The 18,859-nt window shown below is 51.6% G+C and overlaps 1 protein-coding gene across 4 annotated transcripts in view; it reads right to left on the minus strand.

The window, feature by feature from the left end:
- CD276 (CD276 molecule) overlaps positions 1-18,216 on the minus strand; it is a 92,712-nt gene extending 74,496 nt beyond the window's left edge. Inside the window, exon 1 of one of the 4 annotated variants that reach the window (XR_004647385.1) lies at positions 18,035-18,214. The gene's annotated coding sequence lies outside the window, so the exon portion shown is untranslated. Of the gene's footprint in view, positions 1-18,034 lie in introns of all 4 variants that reach the window. The other 3 variants (XR_004647384.1, XM_034783488.1, XM_034783487.1) reach the window with 3 other exon arrangements.
- Positions 18,217-18,859: the final 643 nt, after the last annotated feature.

Below are 18,859 nucleotides of genomic sequence, written 5' to 3' on the forward strand. Positions count from 1 at the left end.
CGCTTCACAATACAGCCACTGTGTTGGCCACTGGCCCTGCTGCCACTGCAGTGCCATGGATGGCGGAGCAGTCGCCGGTGCCCAATCCCGTTGCAGAGACCCGGGGTGATGGGTTGAACTAGGCCTTCACTCCAGAGGAACCACTCTGTAATGACCAGGGAGGAGCCATCAACGCCTGGGTCTGCTTGCTGGTCATGGCTACCGGTGAGCACTGACCAGGTGTAAGCGACCGATGGCTATACTGAAGAGAACAGTCCCAGTGCCAGGGAGATTGGCATCAGGGGGAATGGTGCTGCAGAGACCAGTAACACAAGGGGGAACAGTCCCACGGTGCCGGCGACTGAGACCAACGTCTAGACGCGGATCAGAGAGAGAGTGAACGGCGTCCGGTCATAATATGGGGGGCATTGACCCCACACTGGGGAATAACGTCTCGGCGGCCAGGCGGGGAGAGTTTGGACAATGAACAGCGCAGTTGCAACCTGCCATGGAATTGCTTGTTCAGCGACCGATGGCATTCTCCCACCCCTGGAGGGGTCTTAACAGCTGGCTTGCCCTCTCGGGGAGCCTTGTCCCGGTCCTGCGGCACTGGAGATGTCATAGGAGCAGGTGGAGACCTGTGCTCTCTCTGCACCTGGGCTTGGAATGATGACGGTGCAGGCAGGATGGTGGGTCCCATACCGCTCAGTGATGGACCTTTAAGAGGGCTAAGAGCCCCAGCCGCGGAGGTACACTCGCGCTGCTCTGGAGAAGGCTGGCTGGCAGGCAGGCCCAGGTCCTTTACCAGATGACCCCTGGGCCTTCTTGCTTGGCGCTAGTGAACACTTCTTTGACTTCTTTTTCAGCACCAGCGACAGCGAATGGTGCCGAGAGGAGCCGGGCGCTAGTGGAGGCCAAAGTACTCGGTGCAGCATGTGTAGAAGGCTCGGAAGCCGGGCGGAGGGCGGACTCCATCAGGAGTGCCCTGAGGCAAGTGTCCCTCTCCTTGGGGGTGTGAGGCCGAAAGTTCTTACAGATCCAACAATGCTCCTTGGTGTGTGATTTCCCCCAAGCGCTTAAGGCAGCTGTTGTGGGGGTCACTCACAGGCATAAGCCTGCCACAGACCAAGCAGGGCTTAAACCCAGGAGCTCGGGGCATGCCCAGCTTGGGGCAAAGTCCCAGCTGGGACCTTAACTATCAGCTAATTAGCACTTAACAACTACTTAACACTATCAACAAAGTACAAGAGACCCGAAGTCCAATGGAAGAAACCGCTAGCTCTTGACAAGCAAGAGAGGCGCTCTGACTGAATAGCACAGGTGGTAAGAAGGAACTGAGAGGGCGTGGGCCGGCAGGGTACCGTTAAGGCAAATATCTCCAATGGCTGCACACACCTAGAATGGAATCGACATGAGCAAGCACTCAAAGAAGAATCATGGGTTTGGAAGGAAACAGCCTCTCTGACCTTCATGCTCCTCCCTACAATCAGCCTCGTAGCTTTTCCCGGCCCCTCACCTCCACGCCCTGGAAGGGAACAATCTACCCTCGGTGGGAGCTGAGTGCACTCCCTGGAGTCTAAAACCAGGCCCCCAGGGTCTCAAATTGGGCACCCAGAATGGCCACTCATGACAATTTTGGCAGAAAGCTACAGGCTCATGGAGAGAGGAACACAGCAAACACAAGAAAAAAACAGAAAATAAGATACAATCAGCTTCTAAGTATAACCCTGTTGAGTCCCTCAAATGAGCGCTTGGGGGCTTAGTGCTGGACTATGAAACCTTTCACCTATGTATCAGCTGTTCAAATCTAGCTCAGTATGATAACAAATCCAAAGTTACTGAGCTCTGGGGTGGAATGAGTTGGTCAGGCTCTCCTCCTAAGAGGCAGGAGTGGGAATCTCTGGAAGGCAGCCTGACAGGGACCTTACAACTGAATACGCATGGAGACCAAATCGCCTTTTTGCCCCCTGTCACGGAGTGTGGGGGACTCAGGGCCCTGCACCCCCCCGGCTTCCTGCGATTCACCATGACTCTCAGCCAGTCAGTAAAGCAGAAGGTTTATTTAGACGACAGGAATACAGTCCAAGACAGGTCTTGCAGGCTCAGACAACAGGACCCCCCTCAGTTGGGTCCATCCTGGGGTCTCAGGGCACCCCAGCCCCTTGGGAGGTCAGAGCCCCGTCTGCCTCCCAGCCATCTCTCCAGGCAGCTCCTGAAACTCTGCCTTCAGCGACCTCTCCCACAGCCTTTGTTCAGTTTCCCGGGCAAAGGTGTCACCTGGCCTTTAACCCCTTCCTGGGTTCTCATATTACATGCTCAGGTATTCTCCGTCGGTCAGTCTCCCATCCCCCAATGCAGACTATCCTAGCCACACTCCCCTGTCAGCATTCAAAGACCACATTAAGAACAGTCCCAGTTCGTCACACCCCCTAAATATGATACCTCAAGATACGTAGGAAATATCATGCTGGATAAAACATCTAGTCCAGTGGCCAGCAACAGCTGCTTCAGAGGAGGAAGCACTCCAGTAGGCAGTTATGGGATAACCAGTCCATAGGCAAAGTTCCTAGCCTTCACACATAGAGACTTTATGTCTCAAAGCAGGCGAGTTTAGATCCCATACAAGACTCTTCTGTATTTTGTTATATTTATTATTCTAACTCTGGAGAGTTGTGTCATCCACAAAAAGGTCCTTTTCAAATTCTCCTGAGCTCTTTGCCTCACCAATATCCTATGGCATTGAGCTTCACAGGCTAATTCTGTGTTGTGTAAAAGATTATCTCATATGATGTTTTCAGTGTAGTCAGGGATGACTGAGGAGCAGAGTGTGGGAAGCTCGCACTGTTATCGTACCTGCTTCATACAAGTGGGGGAAGAGAGAGGACTTCAGTCTCCTGGACTCTCCAGCTGGCGTTTCACTAGCACTAAAGAAAATTGCCAGTCTTTTCCAACAAGTGTCCCCTACACACACACTGGTTCAGCAACAGACGCTGCATCAGCTTCTCCAGCACCATTCTGCATATCTGGGTGTGGCCTTTATCTATCCAACAATATTTTCCTAAGCACCACCCAAGCCATACAGAGCCACCTGTTTTCTAGCTATGGAAAGAGCTGCCACTGGAGAAATACAAAGCTCAGGCACTCATCATATCCTGCAACTTTACCAACACCACTACAGTACTTCCCTTGCCTGCTAACAAGGTTTTGATTACCCAGATCCAGAGTTTATCCCACCTATTGGGGTGGCGATGGGTAACGTCTCATACACCCATAAGGTTCTTCAGGGATGTACTTCTCCATCCCTCCTACTTGAAGTATAGCTGAGGCCACTAGAACAGATACCAAGACGATCCGGGATGCAGTGCTATCAGTACACAGGTGAACCCCGTCTCTAAGACTCATTTTCACACACACCCAGATGGTGCAGTACATTTGCTTTCTCTGTGTCCAGCTGACAGCAAACTGGCTGAGACTCACCCCCAGTGAGGTGGAGGTGATGCTGGCTGATTGGTGAAAGCACATGGGAGAAGTGCAGGAATGATGCTTGTTCCCTTGACTGAAGGAGTACCAGAAGTCCTTCCAGACCCCCAGTTTCTCCCAGAGTCCCAGGTGGTGCCAGTAGCCAGCAGTGACTCTCCCCAGCCCATCTGTTTTTGGAGTGACAGTTCTCTGAGATGTCAGCCTCAGCAGAGGGATCCAGACTGCTGGGGGACCTCCAGGTTGGGCTAGATGGGTTTCTCCCAGTAACCACTCTATTCCAGTATCACACTTGCTCAGCTGTGTTAGCCACGGAGAATAGATAATGTTTTCACCTCTCTTGGCTTCTGAATGCCGTTCATGGTCTTGACACATCAACTTCTTGATCTTAGGCAATAACATAGCGACAGTCACCATGGTATCTAGGCTCCAAGTGACCTGTAAAGACCGTCTTGATTTGGGTCAAAGCTACCCATGTAAGTGCCTCTCCCCTTATGCACCACTGCAATCAGCTCTTGCACGCATCGTCCCTAGATCTGAACATCTGAGGCAGGACATTCTCACTGAGGGCTACCCCCTCTGGATTTTGCTCCCCTCATTGGTCCAGCAGCCCAGGCACATTGGCCTTTATGGCACTACATAAAGCTTTTGTTCAAGGTGGCAATGGTGGAGCCGCTCTGCTTACAGTGGCTGCTGATGGGGAGTCTCTTTTGTGGAAGCAGAGAAAGAACTGACAGGAAGGGGATGCAATGCATGACAGTTCTTTCTCTGCTTCCACACTTTAGATTTAATTTGATGTCGGTAAACTAATTTAGTGGGGCTTAGCAATCTATGTGCACATGTCCAGAAGCAAAAAAAAACAAATAAATATGCAACTAGCCAGTCCTTAATTTCACACCCAACCAGCACACTGACACTTACAAAGCAGGCCTAAGAATCTGGGGCTCTACCTTTTTGCACAACCCCCATGAGAGGAAGGGACCGTTTTTGTTTCATAGATAGCAGAGGGAGAGGAAGCATGGGAGGCACTGTAGTTAGATGGAAACCAGGACTCCTGGGTTCTGTTCCCAGCTCGGGGAGGGAGCTTGGACTGCGCAGGGGACTAGAATTCAGGATTTCTGGGTTTCAATCGTCCTTCTGCCACTTGCAGGCAAGTCACTTCACCTCTCTGTGACTCGGGGTCCCATCTGTAGGAGACAGAAAATGCCCACTGCACACAGGGAATGTCAGGCTTCAATAATTAACATCTAAGTCACATTGACCCACTCTGATGAGCGTGCTATAGGGCAGTGGTTCTCAACCAGGGGTCTGGGACTCCCAGGGGGGCCATGAGCAGGTGCTGGCATTAAACTCATTAAGGTTCAGGGTAGAAAGCCAAAACCCAGCCATGCGGGTCTGCAGACCAGGCTTTGAGCTCCACCACCCAGGGCTGAAGCCAAAGCCTGAGCAACTTAGCTTCATGGTGCCCCCTGCGGTATGGGGCCCCGAGCAATTGCTCTGCTTGCCACCCCTAACACTGGCCCTGGCTTTTATATGCAGAAAAACAGTTGTTGTGGCACAGATGGGCCATGGAGCTTTTATAGCGTGTTGAGGGGGCTTCAGAAAGAAAAAGGTTGAGAATCCCTGCTATAGGGGAACATAGTTTTAAGTTCTAACCCTCCAGACAGTGAAGGCCAAACACTGTTCACTCTGCATGAGAAATGAAGGTCACAGGTGTGTGTAAATCAGTGCTCTGGGATATAATCTCCAGTTTACATATCCTGGACATGTAAGTGTTTCCAGTCCTCAGTTTAGAGGAAATACATGATTTATACAGCAGTATAAATCACAGCCAGCACAGTCATATAAATTAGTGCCAAGGTCCCATGAACAATTACAGTCACATTCTACACTTAATTAGTACTGGATCTCACAGCCCATGTTATTACGGGATAGCCTTTTCAAGGAGGGCATCGCTGATGCTGGAACCAGGCCCCACTTTGGTCCTACAAAACCCAGGCCTGCGGTCCTGCAGGGCGTACTGCAGTCCCATGATCTTAAACAGGTATTGGGTTGCCTGGAGGAAGATTTTGTTATTTGTTTCATAGAGTGGCTGACTGGGGGACTTTGTACTGTTTGACTGTATTTTTAAGAATTCCTATAGCCTGAAGGAGGCTCCAAGGAATCTCAGGGTGAGGGGGCCACCTTTGTTGGATGGAAAATTAAGGGAAAACCACATTAAAAAAGGGGGGGCGGGGATCCTTCATTTTAAAGGAACATTTTAGAGGCACACAATTGTCTTAGCATATCATGTATTTTTTTCTCAGGTGTACTTGTCTACTGCCCCCAAATACACAATGCAATTATCATAAGCTTTAATTTATTGTTTGAAATGTATTAGAACTGAAATATACCATGGGAATACATCTTAAAATAAGGGATGGATGGTCACCCGGTCTCAGGGACAGATTCTGGCACACCCATACTGAGCTGGAACTAACTTCAAGTCCCATTAAAGTGAATGGACCTTATTTGTGCATAAAGATATTACCGTGTGTGAGTAAAGGTAGGGTTGCCAACTTTCTAATCACACAAAACCAAACACCCGTGCCATGCCCCCTGCCCCACCCCTTCTCTAAGGTCCCACCCATGCCCTGACCCTTCTCCAAGGTCCTGCCCCCGCTCACTCCATCCCCCACCCCCTCTGTCGCTCACCCTTCCCCACCCTCACTCACTTTCACTGGGCTGGGGCAGGGGGCTGGGGTGCAGGAGAGGGTATGGGCTGTAGGCTGGGGATGCAGGCTCTGGGGTGGGGCTGGGGATGAGAGATTTGGGGTGCAGGAGGGGGGTCCAGGCTGGGGCCGAAGGGTTTGGAGTGCGGGTGGGGGTGTGGGCTCTGGAGTGGGGGCAGAGATGACAGGTTTGGGGTGCAGGACGGGGCTCCGGGCTGGGGCAAGGGGTTGGGATGCGAGATGAGGTGCAGGGTCCTGGCGGCGCTTACCATGGCTCTGAGGAAGCAGCTGCCAGATCCCTGCAGCCTCTAGACGCATGGGCAGCCAGGTGGCTCTGTGCGGAGTGCACTGCCTTTGCGCATGCAGGCACCACCCCCCTCAACCCCCATTGGTCACGGTTCCCAGCCAATGGGAGCTGCGGAAACAGCACTCAGGGCGGGGGCAGCACGCAAAGCCTCCCAGTCCTTGGCTTCCCCCCAGTCCTTGGCTGCCCCAGCGCCTAGGGGCTACAGGGACCTGGTCACCGCTTCCGGGAACTGCACGGAGCTAGGGCAGGCAGAGAGTGTGCCTTAGCCCCAGGCCCCCACTGTGCCGCTGACCGGACTTTTAACAGTCCGGTCAGCAGTGCTGACCGGAGCAGCCAGGGTCCCCTTTCGCCCTGGCATGCCAGTCGAAAACCAGATGCCTGGCAATCCCATATCAGAATCTGGCCCTGAACAAATATATAAATAGACAAAGTCACTTCATCAAACATATGTAAACAATTTAAAATCTTGGTTACCACACTTTCACAGCGCATGTGCTGTTTAGTAAACCAAATACAAACCACATAGAACATAAATCACTAGTTTCCATGCACTATTTACTAGTGAACTCCATTTTTAGAGAGATACAGAATTTCTACCTCCATTTCAGAAGAGTACTTTACTCCCTTGAAAGCATCATGGGATATGAAAAGAACCTATTCCCTTTGCATAGATGAGTCTAAGCACCCAAAGGAATCAAACCTAACACCTTCAGCACAAGAACCACTTGAGCGAAAAGAATAACTGTTAACCACGCTTAAGTAGCAGGGCGTTATAGTTGCTACTAGAGAGAGTTATGCTCACACATGCTAAGCCAGTGCACAGCACGCCCGTTAGACAAGCTTGTCCCAAGTGTGTGAGGTCTGCGGATGTGGATATCCGCTATTGTAAAGCGGATATCTACAGATTTGCAGGGCTCTAGCTAAATGATCTTGCTCTCTCAACCTGCTCTTCCTAGGGAAGTGTGGCTTATCAAACTGATGCTCCTACCAGCACAGGAAAAGCAAATTAATAATGGTTTCCTTTACTGAATGATTTGTATTGTACATGGATAGAGCGCAAAGGATTCCATGTGGCGCCTCTGGACACTGAAGTCCTACAGTTAGCTTTAGAGCAGAGCAAGGTTCTCCCAGCACAAACATGAAGAGAGCAAACCTAGGCTGAAAGGGGAATTCAGCCTCTCCGCTGAGATCATGAACAAGGGGAGCACTCAGGCTAGGTCTACACTGGGGGGAGGTGGGGGATCGATTTAAGATACGCAAATTCAGCTACGCAAATAGCGTAGCTGAATTCGACGTACCCGATCTGACTTACTCAGCTGTGAGGACGGCGGCAAATCGACCCCCACGACTCCCCCGTCGACGGCGCTTACTCCTACCTGGGCTGGTGGAGTACGCGCGTCGATTTGGGGATCGATTGTCGCGTCCCGGCGAGATGCAATAATTCGATCCCCGAGAGATCGCTTTCTACCTGCGGATCCAGGCAGATAGTGAAGACAAGCCCTTAGTGTCAGCTGTAGTGGTTTGTGAAGAGGACACTTGCCCATTAGGAAGTGCACTGAAGTCACCAGCTCAGGCATAATCCACTTTTTAGTTAAGGTTCAGGTATTAATACCCATTATTTGCATGGGACAACCCCAAATGTTCAAAAATCATGAATCAGGGCCCCAACAATCCTAAAACTGGTTTAAAAATCAGGGGATTAAAAAAACTGGGGTTCTTTGCCCTCTGGGTTTTGACCTTTAAGATGCACTCGGGGTCACATTTTCAAGCTTCTCTGCAACCATAAGGGCTAGAAACTTTCATTTAAAAATAGCAAGATGGGATTCCCTCATAATATCTTGTCTCCGGAAGCTGGGGCTGTAAGTAAAACATCCAATATTGCAAGGATTGGGAACACTGCATTTGTACCCTGCATATTGAACTGAACGTTTTGCCCTGGCCAACTCCTAAGTGGAAATGATACAACAAGAAAACAACCTAACCCAGGGTTTCTCAAACTGGGGGTCGGGACCCTCAGGGGGTCGCAAGGTTATTACATGGGGGTCACGAGCTGTCAGCCTCCACCCCAAACCCCACTTTGCCTCCAGCATTTATAATGGTGTTAAATATATTTAAAAGTATTTTTAATTTATTAGGGGGGGGATCGCACTCAGAGGCTTGCTGTGTGAAAGGGGTCACCAATATAAAAGTTGGAGAACCACTGACCTAACCAATCTGCCCTTATCCACGTGTTTAAAATTATGCGCCAAGGTTTCAAAAATGTCTGAAGGAAGATTTTCCTTTTGCCTTCACCCATCTCCTTTAAAGTATTTTTCTCAGAGGAGAGGTGAGGATTTGTGCTAGCCCCAATAGTTCCTCTCCTGCAATCCAAAAACCTCTACACTGGGACAAATTATTTCATCCATTCCTAGTTCCAACCCTGCCCCTCCACCAGCAGCAAGAGAAAAAACAGCAAGGAATAGTCTGTTTCCAAACTGCAATAGGCCAGACTAGCCCTTTAAGGGATCAGTCTCTGCCTGATTTTAGCCTAGAATGGGGGCCAGCACAGCAGGGAATGCTGGGAGTGGTGGGTCTATGGAAGGGGTGTCAAACTTGTTCTTTGGGGAGGGAGGAAAATTATCCTTTCACTTAAGAGTCTAGGGGCCAGGAATAACAAGTTCACTAGCAGTAGGCTACTTCTCCCAGTGCAGAACGTGCCTCTTGAAATGCAGTATTTATTTAGCTAAAGAGAAACACATTTATGAAGCCACCCCTCCTCTGCCCTTTAACTCCCCCCTGTGCATCCCTGGGGACCCCCGCACCGCTTTGGGATTTGTCCTTTCCCAACACTTTGGAAACCTCACCATCTAAGGTACGTAAACAGCCCCATAACCACAGGATTCGAGTGCCTAATGCACGTAACCTCACAACACCCCCTGAGGTAAGGCAGTGCTATTGTCCCCATTGTACAGATGGGGATCGGAGAGACTAAGTGACTAGCCCAGGGTCACACAGGATGTCTGTGGTAGAGCAGGGAATTAGATCCACGTCTCCCAAGTTCTAGGCTAGTGCCCTACCCACTGGATAATCCTTCGTCACTGGCATTTCACCGCTTCCCCACTTAGGCATTCCCCTACCGTGGGGAACTGTCCGCTTCTCTCTCTCTCTTCCCCTACTTCCCCCTCCCCAATACATCCCATTTGAGGATCTTTGGAGGTGAGGGAGAGAACAGTTCAAGGCTCCCGTCAGCTTGGGGCCTGCAGGCTGGGGGCGAGCAGGAGTCCAGCCCTATGGGCTCAGCAGAGAGGCGGGGAGGAGAGAGTGGAAACTATTCTCTACTGGGCTGTGGCTGCACCACAATCTGCACCACCAGCAGCTGCTCAGATACCCACGGCTCAGCAGGAGGGGATGAGGGGCAGGGCTCTGGCTCCTGGGCCCACCCAGGCTCCTCATCCCCTCCCACTCCAACTCTGGCCCTTCTTCTCTCCATCTGGGTCTTTGAAGCTGGGCCAAATGTAGCACCCTGATCAACGCCCATGATCTCGGAGCCCAGGGACAAGGCAAGGCCTGGTATGGGTTTCCCCACCAAAGGAACACCGGAAGGAGCAGCAGCAGCAATGACGTGATCTCAAGCGCCCTGGGCCTGACTGAATCAGGGGCAGTTCCCTGTGGAGAGAGAGCCCAGGACGGGGGGGGGAGGGGAGGGACTCAGCGGAGGATTGGTGGGGAATCCCAGAAACTGGCTGTGTAGGACGGCACCCTGGGAAGCATGATCTCCAAAAGAAAGAAACTTTCATGTGCACCTGACATGGACAGAGGCACTGGGGAGAGGGCTGCATGCACATGCACACACAGAGTGAGTACCAAAGTGTGTACACTCATAAGAACATAAGAATGGCCCTACTGGGTCAGACCAAAGGTCCATCTAGCCCAGTATCCTGTCTTCCGACAGTGGCCAGTGCCAGGTCCCCCAGAGGGAATGAACAGTTAATCAACAATTGATCCATCCCGTCGCTCATTCCCAGCTTCTGGCAAACGGAGGCTAGGGACATCATTCCTGCCCATCCTGGCTAATAGCCACTGATGGACCTAAAAAAAGGGGAGAGGGACCCCTTTTTGTCCTGTGTTCATACATGTGATGGGGCGCTTGCCCCACACTGGGCTCTCATGGGTTAATAGAGACCTAGGGAGGCTGCATAGGAGGCAGCCAATCACAGAAGGGCTTATAGGAGCAGCCAATCAGGGCCAGGCAGGCCCATATAAGAAGAGCTGCAGTAGGACGCACTTTCAGTTATGCCCTGGAGCTTGAAGAGAGAGGTAGACTGACTGCCTTGCAGGTAGAAGGCAGCAAGCACCCTGGATATAGTAAAGCTGTAGGACAGAGATCCAAGGAATTAAAGGCAGCTCCTGGCAGGCTGCAGGGATCTATCCAGCTGAGGCCCTAAGGCAAGGGCAAAGAGGGTGCTGGGGCTGTGGGAAAGTAGCCCAGGGAGCTCTACAGGATGGCCAGCAGGAGAGGTTGCAGTGGTGAGTTGAACCCTATTACATGTGGTGGAGAATATGGGTATTTGGTTGCCCCTAAAGGAAGGGGACTGAGTGAGGGACTCAGAGACTGTTTGCCTGCTACCCTGATACAAGGGGAATTGAAAAGACTATTTGAGAGAGACAGTAAATGTGGAGAGACAATGGAGCTGCAATATGCAGAAGCATGTCTTGCTGAGGATTTATATATATAAGAATGGCCGTACTGGGTCAGACCAAAGGTCCATCTAGCACAGTATCCTGTCTACTGACAGTGGCCAATGCCAGGTGCCCCAGAGGGAGTGGACCTAACAGGCAATGATCAAGTGATCTCTCTCCTGCCATCCATCTCCATCCTCTGACAAACAGAGGCTAGGGACACCATTCCTTACCCATCCTGGCTAATAGCCATTAATGGACTTAACCACCATGAATTTATCCAGTTCTCTTTTAAACGCTGTTATAGTCCTAGCCTTCACAAACTCCTCAGGTAAGGAGTTCCACAAGTTGACACTGCACTACGTGAAGAAGAACTTCCTTGTATTTGTTTTTAAATTGCTGCCTATTAATTTCATTTGGTGACCCCTAGTTCTTGTATTCTGGGAATAAGTAAATAACTTTTCCTTATCCACTTTCTCCACATCACTCATGATTTTACATACCTCTATCATATCCCCCCTTAGTCTCCTCTTTTCCAAGCTGAAGAGTCCTAGCCTCTTTAATCTCTCCTCATATGGGACCTGTTCCAAACCCCTAATCATTTTAGTTGCCCTTTTTCTCAACCTTTTCTAGTGCCAGTATATCTTTTTTGAGATGAGACCACATCTGTATGCAGTATTTGAGATGTGGGTGTACCATCGATTTATATAAGGGCAATAATATATTCTCAGTCTTATTCTCTATCCCCTTTTTAATAATTCCTAACATCCTGTTTGCTTTTTTTGACTGTCTCTGCACACTGCATGGACATCTTCAGAGAACTATCCATGATGATTCCAAGATCTTTTTCCTGACTTGTTGTAGCTAAATTAGCCCCCATCATATTGTATGTATAGTTGGGGTTATTTTTTTCCAATGTGCATTACTTTACATTTATCCACATTAAATTTCATTTGCCATCTTGTTGCCCTATCACTTAGTTTTGTGAGATCTTTTTGAAGTTCGTCAGTCTGCTTTGGTCTTAACTATCTTGAGCAGTTTAGTATCATCTGCAAACTTTGCCACCTCACTGTTTACCCGTTTCTCCAGATCATTTATGAATAAGTTGAATAGGATTGGTCCGAGGACTGACCCTTGGGGAACACCACTAGTTACCCCTCTCCATTCTGAGAATTTACCATTAATTCCTACCCTTTGTTCTGTCTTTTAATCAGTTCTCAATCCATACCCTCCCAGATTGGACAACTGAGTCGGTGCCCCTATGAAAAGGGGCTGACAAGCACCCAGGGCAACTTCAGGCCCTGCTGCTGCAGGTACTTAAGACCCAACAGAGCTAGCAGGAGGTACAGGAGTACTTGCAGGTCTCTGTGGCCCAGCTAGCAGAGCAGCAACTCTATATACTTAAGCTGCTGTGAGAGGGGGTCCATAGAGGCAGAGTGAATGTTATGCCTCTAGAAAACAAGGACACTGGAACAGAGTGCCCCTACTAGGTAGGGGGACAAAAGCCTCTCCCAGAGACTGTGAAGAAGCAAGGGCCCAAGAGTCCCACCTGTGAGAACAGGGAGGAGATGGGCATGTTGGGCCTGTGGGCAACAGAGGCATCTGAGGAGGGAAGTGCCCTCTTAGTTGCAGGGCTGAAGCTAGCCCAGGGGTAAGGGCTGAGCAAGGGAAGAACAATGGGAGGAATATGGCCAAGGGATGGCAAAGGACTTCTTTCTGGTGCCATGAAGAGAACCATATCAAACAGCACTGCCCCCTTAGGAGATGGTGGGATAGAAGAGGACTGCCCAGGAATCTGGCTAGGCCAGGGGCTGCCACGAGGGATGTGGCAGGGATGACCATGGACCAGGCAGGGGGCCAACTCCCATGCTCAGCAGGGGGTGGTAGGGAGATGGTTGGTATGATGAGTGGGATGGAGAGGACCCAGACAGGCAAGGGAATCCACATTGTAGCAGGACAAGCTGTGGTAGGGGTTCAGACCCTGGGAAAAGGGATACTGGGAGAGCCTGTGGAGCAAGGGCCAGGGTTATGGGAAAAACTGAAAGCCACCAAGCTGGCCTTGCGAATAGCACAAGATAATGCAAAAGCACAGAGGGAAAACTGGGGACACCATGGAGCAGAATAGCCAGTTCTCTCCGGGGTTAATAGAGCCCTAGGGCTCTATGTAGGAGGCAGCCAATCACAGAAGGGCTTATAGGAGCAGCCAGTCAGGGTTGGACAGGCCCATATAAGAGCTGCAGTACAGAACAGTTTGGCTGGACTGAGGGACTGTGATACTGTTCCCTGGAAGGGGGGAGCATATAGTGTGGCATGGCCAAAGGGCTGAGTCAGGAAGAGGATGCTGTGATCCTGGGAGTGACGTAGGTCCCTGGAGCAGAAGTGATGGTGGTGAGATCACCACAAGAGAGCACACCAGCATACAGAGCTGATCCCCAGGAAAGCCAGCAGGAGTGAGTCAAACCCTGTCACAATACAGCACCTAGCACAATGGGGCCTTAACTTATGACTGCAGGTCCTAGGCATTACCGCAATAAATAAGTATTTGTATTTGAGTTTGAAAATCTGGGCTGAGGTGTGCAGGGACCCAGCCTCAATCCCAGCTCTGCTCCCCTACTCTACCTCCAGCTACTCTGTCCTGGCTGTGATACCCTCACTCCTAGGCTCTGGCAACCCCTTCAGTTATTGGTGATCAAATGGGAATGTATGGGGGGCCCACCTAGGCTGGGCCATGGGTAACACCATGGGAGGAATAGCATTGAGGCATGGGATAGAGGGTGGTGGTTGCCCATGAAATAGACCCCAGGCACTCTTCCCCTGCCCTGCCAGCCCTCTCAGAGGACTTGAGATGCTAGAGAGGCCAGATTCCTCCATGACTGAACCAACCATAATAAAGTAACATAACTAGGGTCATTTATATTCCTCTAGCTCTGCCCATCTCCAGACCAAAGGCTGCATTTCAGCGGGGCTGCAAAATCCACCTCTGGTGTGCAGGGCAGCAGCCAACCTGTGCACAGCACAGTGAAAGGACAGATTGGACACCAGAGCAATTTAGATCAAGAACACCTGAGTGTAACTTCCTAGGAAAAGGGTTCTGGGATTGCTAGGACCAAGCTGCAGCTAGCCTCTGCCTGGGGGCCTAAGGCGACAGCAAGAAGCCCATGCACAGGGCCCAGCCATAGTGGGGCTAAAAATGCAGGCTCTGCCCCCTTCTCTTGGCCCCATGGCTGCCAGCTGCCTGGAAGACAGTGGGACAAGAGTCAGGCCACAAAGCTCACCCCACTCTGAGGACAGTAGAGCTGTCACACTGGTGTGACTCCTGGGAGCCCCCAGGCAAGATCTGTCTCACTAGAGAATGGCCCCTGTGCCCATGCAGCACGCCTGTGGGCACTAAGGGCCAATCTAGCCCAGCTCAACCAGGCTGGGCAAGTAGAGCCTTGAGGTTTTATGATCTCTCCTTAAAGTTCCCCACAGGTGTCTCCCATTTACCTGCCTTGGAAGGGCTAAGCTGATCACGTGTGCAGATAGGTTAGTGCTATCACACCTGACGCTCAGACCCCTACACCACCCCTGCCAGACCCTGGACATTGTTTTTCCTGCCCCCAACCCCTGGAAGAGACTCTTTTCTCTCTCCATTATTTCAGGCACCACAGTGTGACTGTGCTTAATAAGCTGATGAAGAGGCAATCATTCTATGGTGTAATCATCCCTTCTGTACATCCCGGCTCTGAATGAAGCAACTGTTTCAAACTCATTGGGGCAGGGGGGAGGAATCAGTATTATCTGGCCGCCTCTGGCCAAAACCGCAGGCAGGGACTGATTTCTGTGTGTCAAAACCTGGCATGTAAATAATGCCCCCATTGATCTCATTTGTGAAGTGTGGGAGGAGAGCAGAGGGACATGCCAGGCTCAGTCTGCATATGCTGAATGGACCTTGGAGTATGCTCTCTCTGGCCAATCAGCTCTGAAAACAGACAAACCACCTAGGCAATTAAATAAACCCAAGCACTTTGTTATTGAAGGGTCTGCACACTACAGACCTGGCATCTCCCCTTGAACTCCCAATCAATGAAGCAGTCTACAAGTTTCCAAACAACCATGCTGGCTTCCTCTTGCATCCATCTTTGCTTCTCACCCTCCCAGCTGGCTTCCTCCTAGATCCAGCTTTGCTCTCTCCGCCCTCAGGCCCCAACCCCAGATTCTCCCATTTTCCTGCCATGGCACAAGAAGACAGGATGCTGAAAGACTTTTCTCATTTCTTCTTCCTGGAGCAAAGACAGCCAGCACCAATTCCAGACCAGTGAGAGATGAGTGTTGGATGTTCAGTGCTCAAACTTTATCATTCTTAAAGAGCCTTAGAAAACTATTCTAAACTTCTCTGATGCCATCTCTACTTTTCCCATCACACCTCAGAACTGGGGGGTGAGGGGAAAGGAAGGTCATTTAAAGGGATACTGTCCACTCTAATTATCAAATTATCAGAAACTGGATTTTTTTTAAGATCCCCCTTTAAATAGTATTGATTTTAAAATATCCCTATTCCTTTAAAGCTGTTAGAGGGGTTTGTGTTGTCTTGCTCATGTTCAGAAGGGTCTTTGGGGTGGAACGGAGACCAATACCAATAAACATGCTCAGGCCCTTCCACTCTGCACACTCCTGCCAGCTGCCTCTTTGGTTTCTGTTTCAGCTCCATTGCTGACCACCCTCTTGCAGGGCCTGGTACACAGGAAGGACTGCCCACTGCTTAGGGTGCTAGCTAGAGACTCAGGAGAGCTGGGTTTAATTCCCTGCTGTGCTGAAGAGTGGGGGACTTGGTCAAGTGACTTAGGGACCAACCGCCAGGGAGACTATGGGGATGATAGGTTTCAGCGTAGCAGTCGTGTTAGTCTGTATCTGCAAAAAGAACAGAAGAGTACTTGTGGCACCTTATGGGGGTGATGGTACTTGTGAAGATGAGTGCATTCTGTGATGATGGGGGCCATATAAGTACTTACACATTTGCTCACCCAGAAGATAGGGTTTAAATGAGCAATCACTGAGGAAAATTCTAAGGTCTGTGTCATGCAGGCCAGGCTAGATCACAGTGATCCATCCTGGCCTTACAAATCTATTAAGATGTGAAGGAGTGAGTTTCCTGCAGGGCCTGGGACAGAGCGTGCCATAAGTGAGCGCCTTGCCAAGGAGTATGGACTAGGAATGATGTCCTCATGCTAAGCTATGGGATGAGAAGTGCACCTGATTGCAACAAAACAATGAAACCAGCTACACAACAATTGTTGTCAAATGCACAAAATGAACTGGAAAAGAAATAGAGTTGTTGCCCCCTCTTGTCTCTTTCACCAATAGGAATCAAAGTGTGATCTGTAACAACAGTAGGTATTTTCAGAGAGAAATATAACTTTCAAGTTGGCAATGTCCCTTTCAACTGGAGCCAGCTGGCATACTTATAGGCAGCCATTGCCTAGTGGGACAGGGATTTGTTTCACAGGGAGCTCCCTGATGGAACTAGGTCTGGGGTCAAGTGCCTACCCTGTGCCTGCAACAATGCCACTAAACTCATACTGTGTGCCTGCAATTTTGTGAGCACCGCCTCCCAGCCTGACATCACAGCTCTGCAATCAGCGTTTCCCCACAGTACTGCCACATGCACCATGCTACTGAGGCAGCTACTTCCAGGAACCATAAGAGGGTGGGGGGAGAGAACAGGGTGCCCACAGTGGTGGATAGCATAATATCCTAACAAGGAGCCAAAGAATCCAATCCCTTCCCAGCAGCGCAGAATCTCCCAAGCAGGTCTGATTCCTGTCTAGATGGGGGAGTGTGAAGTGTGGCCCTCCCTTTCCCCAGGACACCCTAGGCAGAAAATCTTATATTGATGCCTTCAGGGCTGGCTTTAGGCCAATTCCACCAATTCCCCCGAATTGGGCCCTGAGCCTAAGAGGGCCCCATACCCAGTGGCAAGGCCGCCCAGAGTGGGGGACAAGTGGCAGAGAATCCCTTCCTTGGCTAGAGGCACCTTTTTAATTTTTACTTACCCGGCGGTGCTCCGGGTCTTTGGCGGCACTTTGGCGGCGGGTCCTTCAGTGCCACCGAAGACCCGGAGCGAGTGAAGGACCAGCCGCCAAAGACAAGGAGCGCGGCCCGGTGAGTACAAGCCCCGTGTGTGTGCTGGTTTTTTTTTTTTTTGGTCATCCCTCCCGGGCCCCCTCGAAACTATTCGAATCGGCCCCGCACTTCCTAAAGCCGGCCCTGGATGCCTTGGATCCCCCACGTCCCTTCAGTCACTCAAGAATCTCGCTCTGGCCAGCAACCAGCCTGCTCTAGGCACGTGACAGAGAAACAGCAGCTAGCCAGCTTCTTCCCGCACTGAACTCCACAGTACTCCCTACTGCCTGCGGACCACGCCAAGCAGCCTCCAGCTCCGAAAGCCAGTCCAGTCCACACTGGCCCTTTGCTCCCTATCAAAATGTTCCCAATCCAGCAGGAAACTCCTAGGGATGTCTCGGTCCCGCAGCCAGGCAGAGCTCCTGGGGGTTCTAAGACTGAAGTTAATGAGTGATTTTTGAGACGCGTACTGCAGCGCGTCTCTCGTAGACAGGCATAGATAAATATGTGGCAAGAGAGCTACACACTATAAAGGGGTGCGTGGCTCAGGTGGGGTTAGCCAAAGCACCCAGGGGAGTTAGGTACACACCGCCTAACTCCCCTGGTGCTTTGGCTAGCCCCACCCTGCCCGCAAGCATGGGGCAGCCCACTCCTTGCAAACCCGCAGGGGAACTGCAAGCGTCGACGGCTGAACACCCCCCCCCCCCCCCCCGGCCGGGCCCAGTTTCTCTCCCTCCAGCAGCTGGGGGCTGCTCCCCGCCCGGCCTCTCATTCAAACAATGGCCCCGCGAGCACTCACCCTGCCAGGGTCGGCGGCAGCAACTCGCAGAGGAACCGGCCGGGTTCTCCCCCCGCCTGCTGTGGGGGCGGCGGCCAGGGCTCCGAGCCGGCCGGACAAGGCAGGCCTCGCAGCGAACTCCGCGGGCGAAGAGGGCAGAGGCGGAGGCTGGGGCGGCGCCAGCAGGGAGCAGCAGGGTCCGCCTGCCTGGGCCGGGAGTGATTTCATCCCGGCCCCCAGGCTGCTGGGGAGCTACCCGATTGGCTAGGCCGGCTGACCCCGGAGGGGCCCGGATCCGGGCAGGGCTGGGGGCCGAGGCCGGGCAACCCCGAGCCGGGGCGAGAAGAAGACACCGCGCTGCCTGTGAAGGGGACCCCGGCTGCGGCAGTGAGAGCAGGGGCTGCGGGCGGGGCTCGGGTTCTTGGCGGGAGGAAGTGGGGTGAGGAGCAGCCAGTGGTCATGCCAACTGAACTTACCCTACTTCGGAGAGATGGTGCCTGTGTTACAGCGAAACTTTCATCCTCCTACACCAACCTTCCCTCCATTGGGTTCCCAGGGGCATCAGCGGGGAGACCTGTATAAATGGGGGAATGATCCCGCTATTGTGGGGAACTTTCCTGGCTTATACACTACCCCGGTGTAAGGGGCTAGCAAAAGGATCAGTCCTCACTCCCTTTACCCAGAGGCCTCCCTGCCCTTGAGGGCTCCCTTTCCACACTCCAGTGTGGCAGAGTCCTTTTAACCCCAACAAGGCTGGGCCCAGGATTCCTGGGGGCTTGACCCCCAATCTTGTCATGGTCACTTAGGACAGGGGCTAGGGTGTCCCCACTCCAGGGTATTCTCTCC

Source organism: Trachemys scripta, chromosome 10 (assembly GCF_013100865.1).
Source record: "Trachemys scripta elegans isolate TJP31775 chromosome 10, CAS_Tse_1.0, whole genome shotgun sequence".
NCBI lineage: Eukaryota > Metazoa > Chordata > Testudines > Emydidae > Trachemys > Trachemys scripta.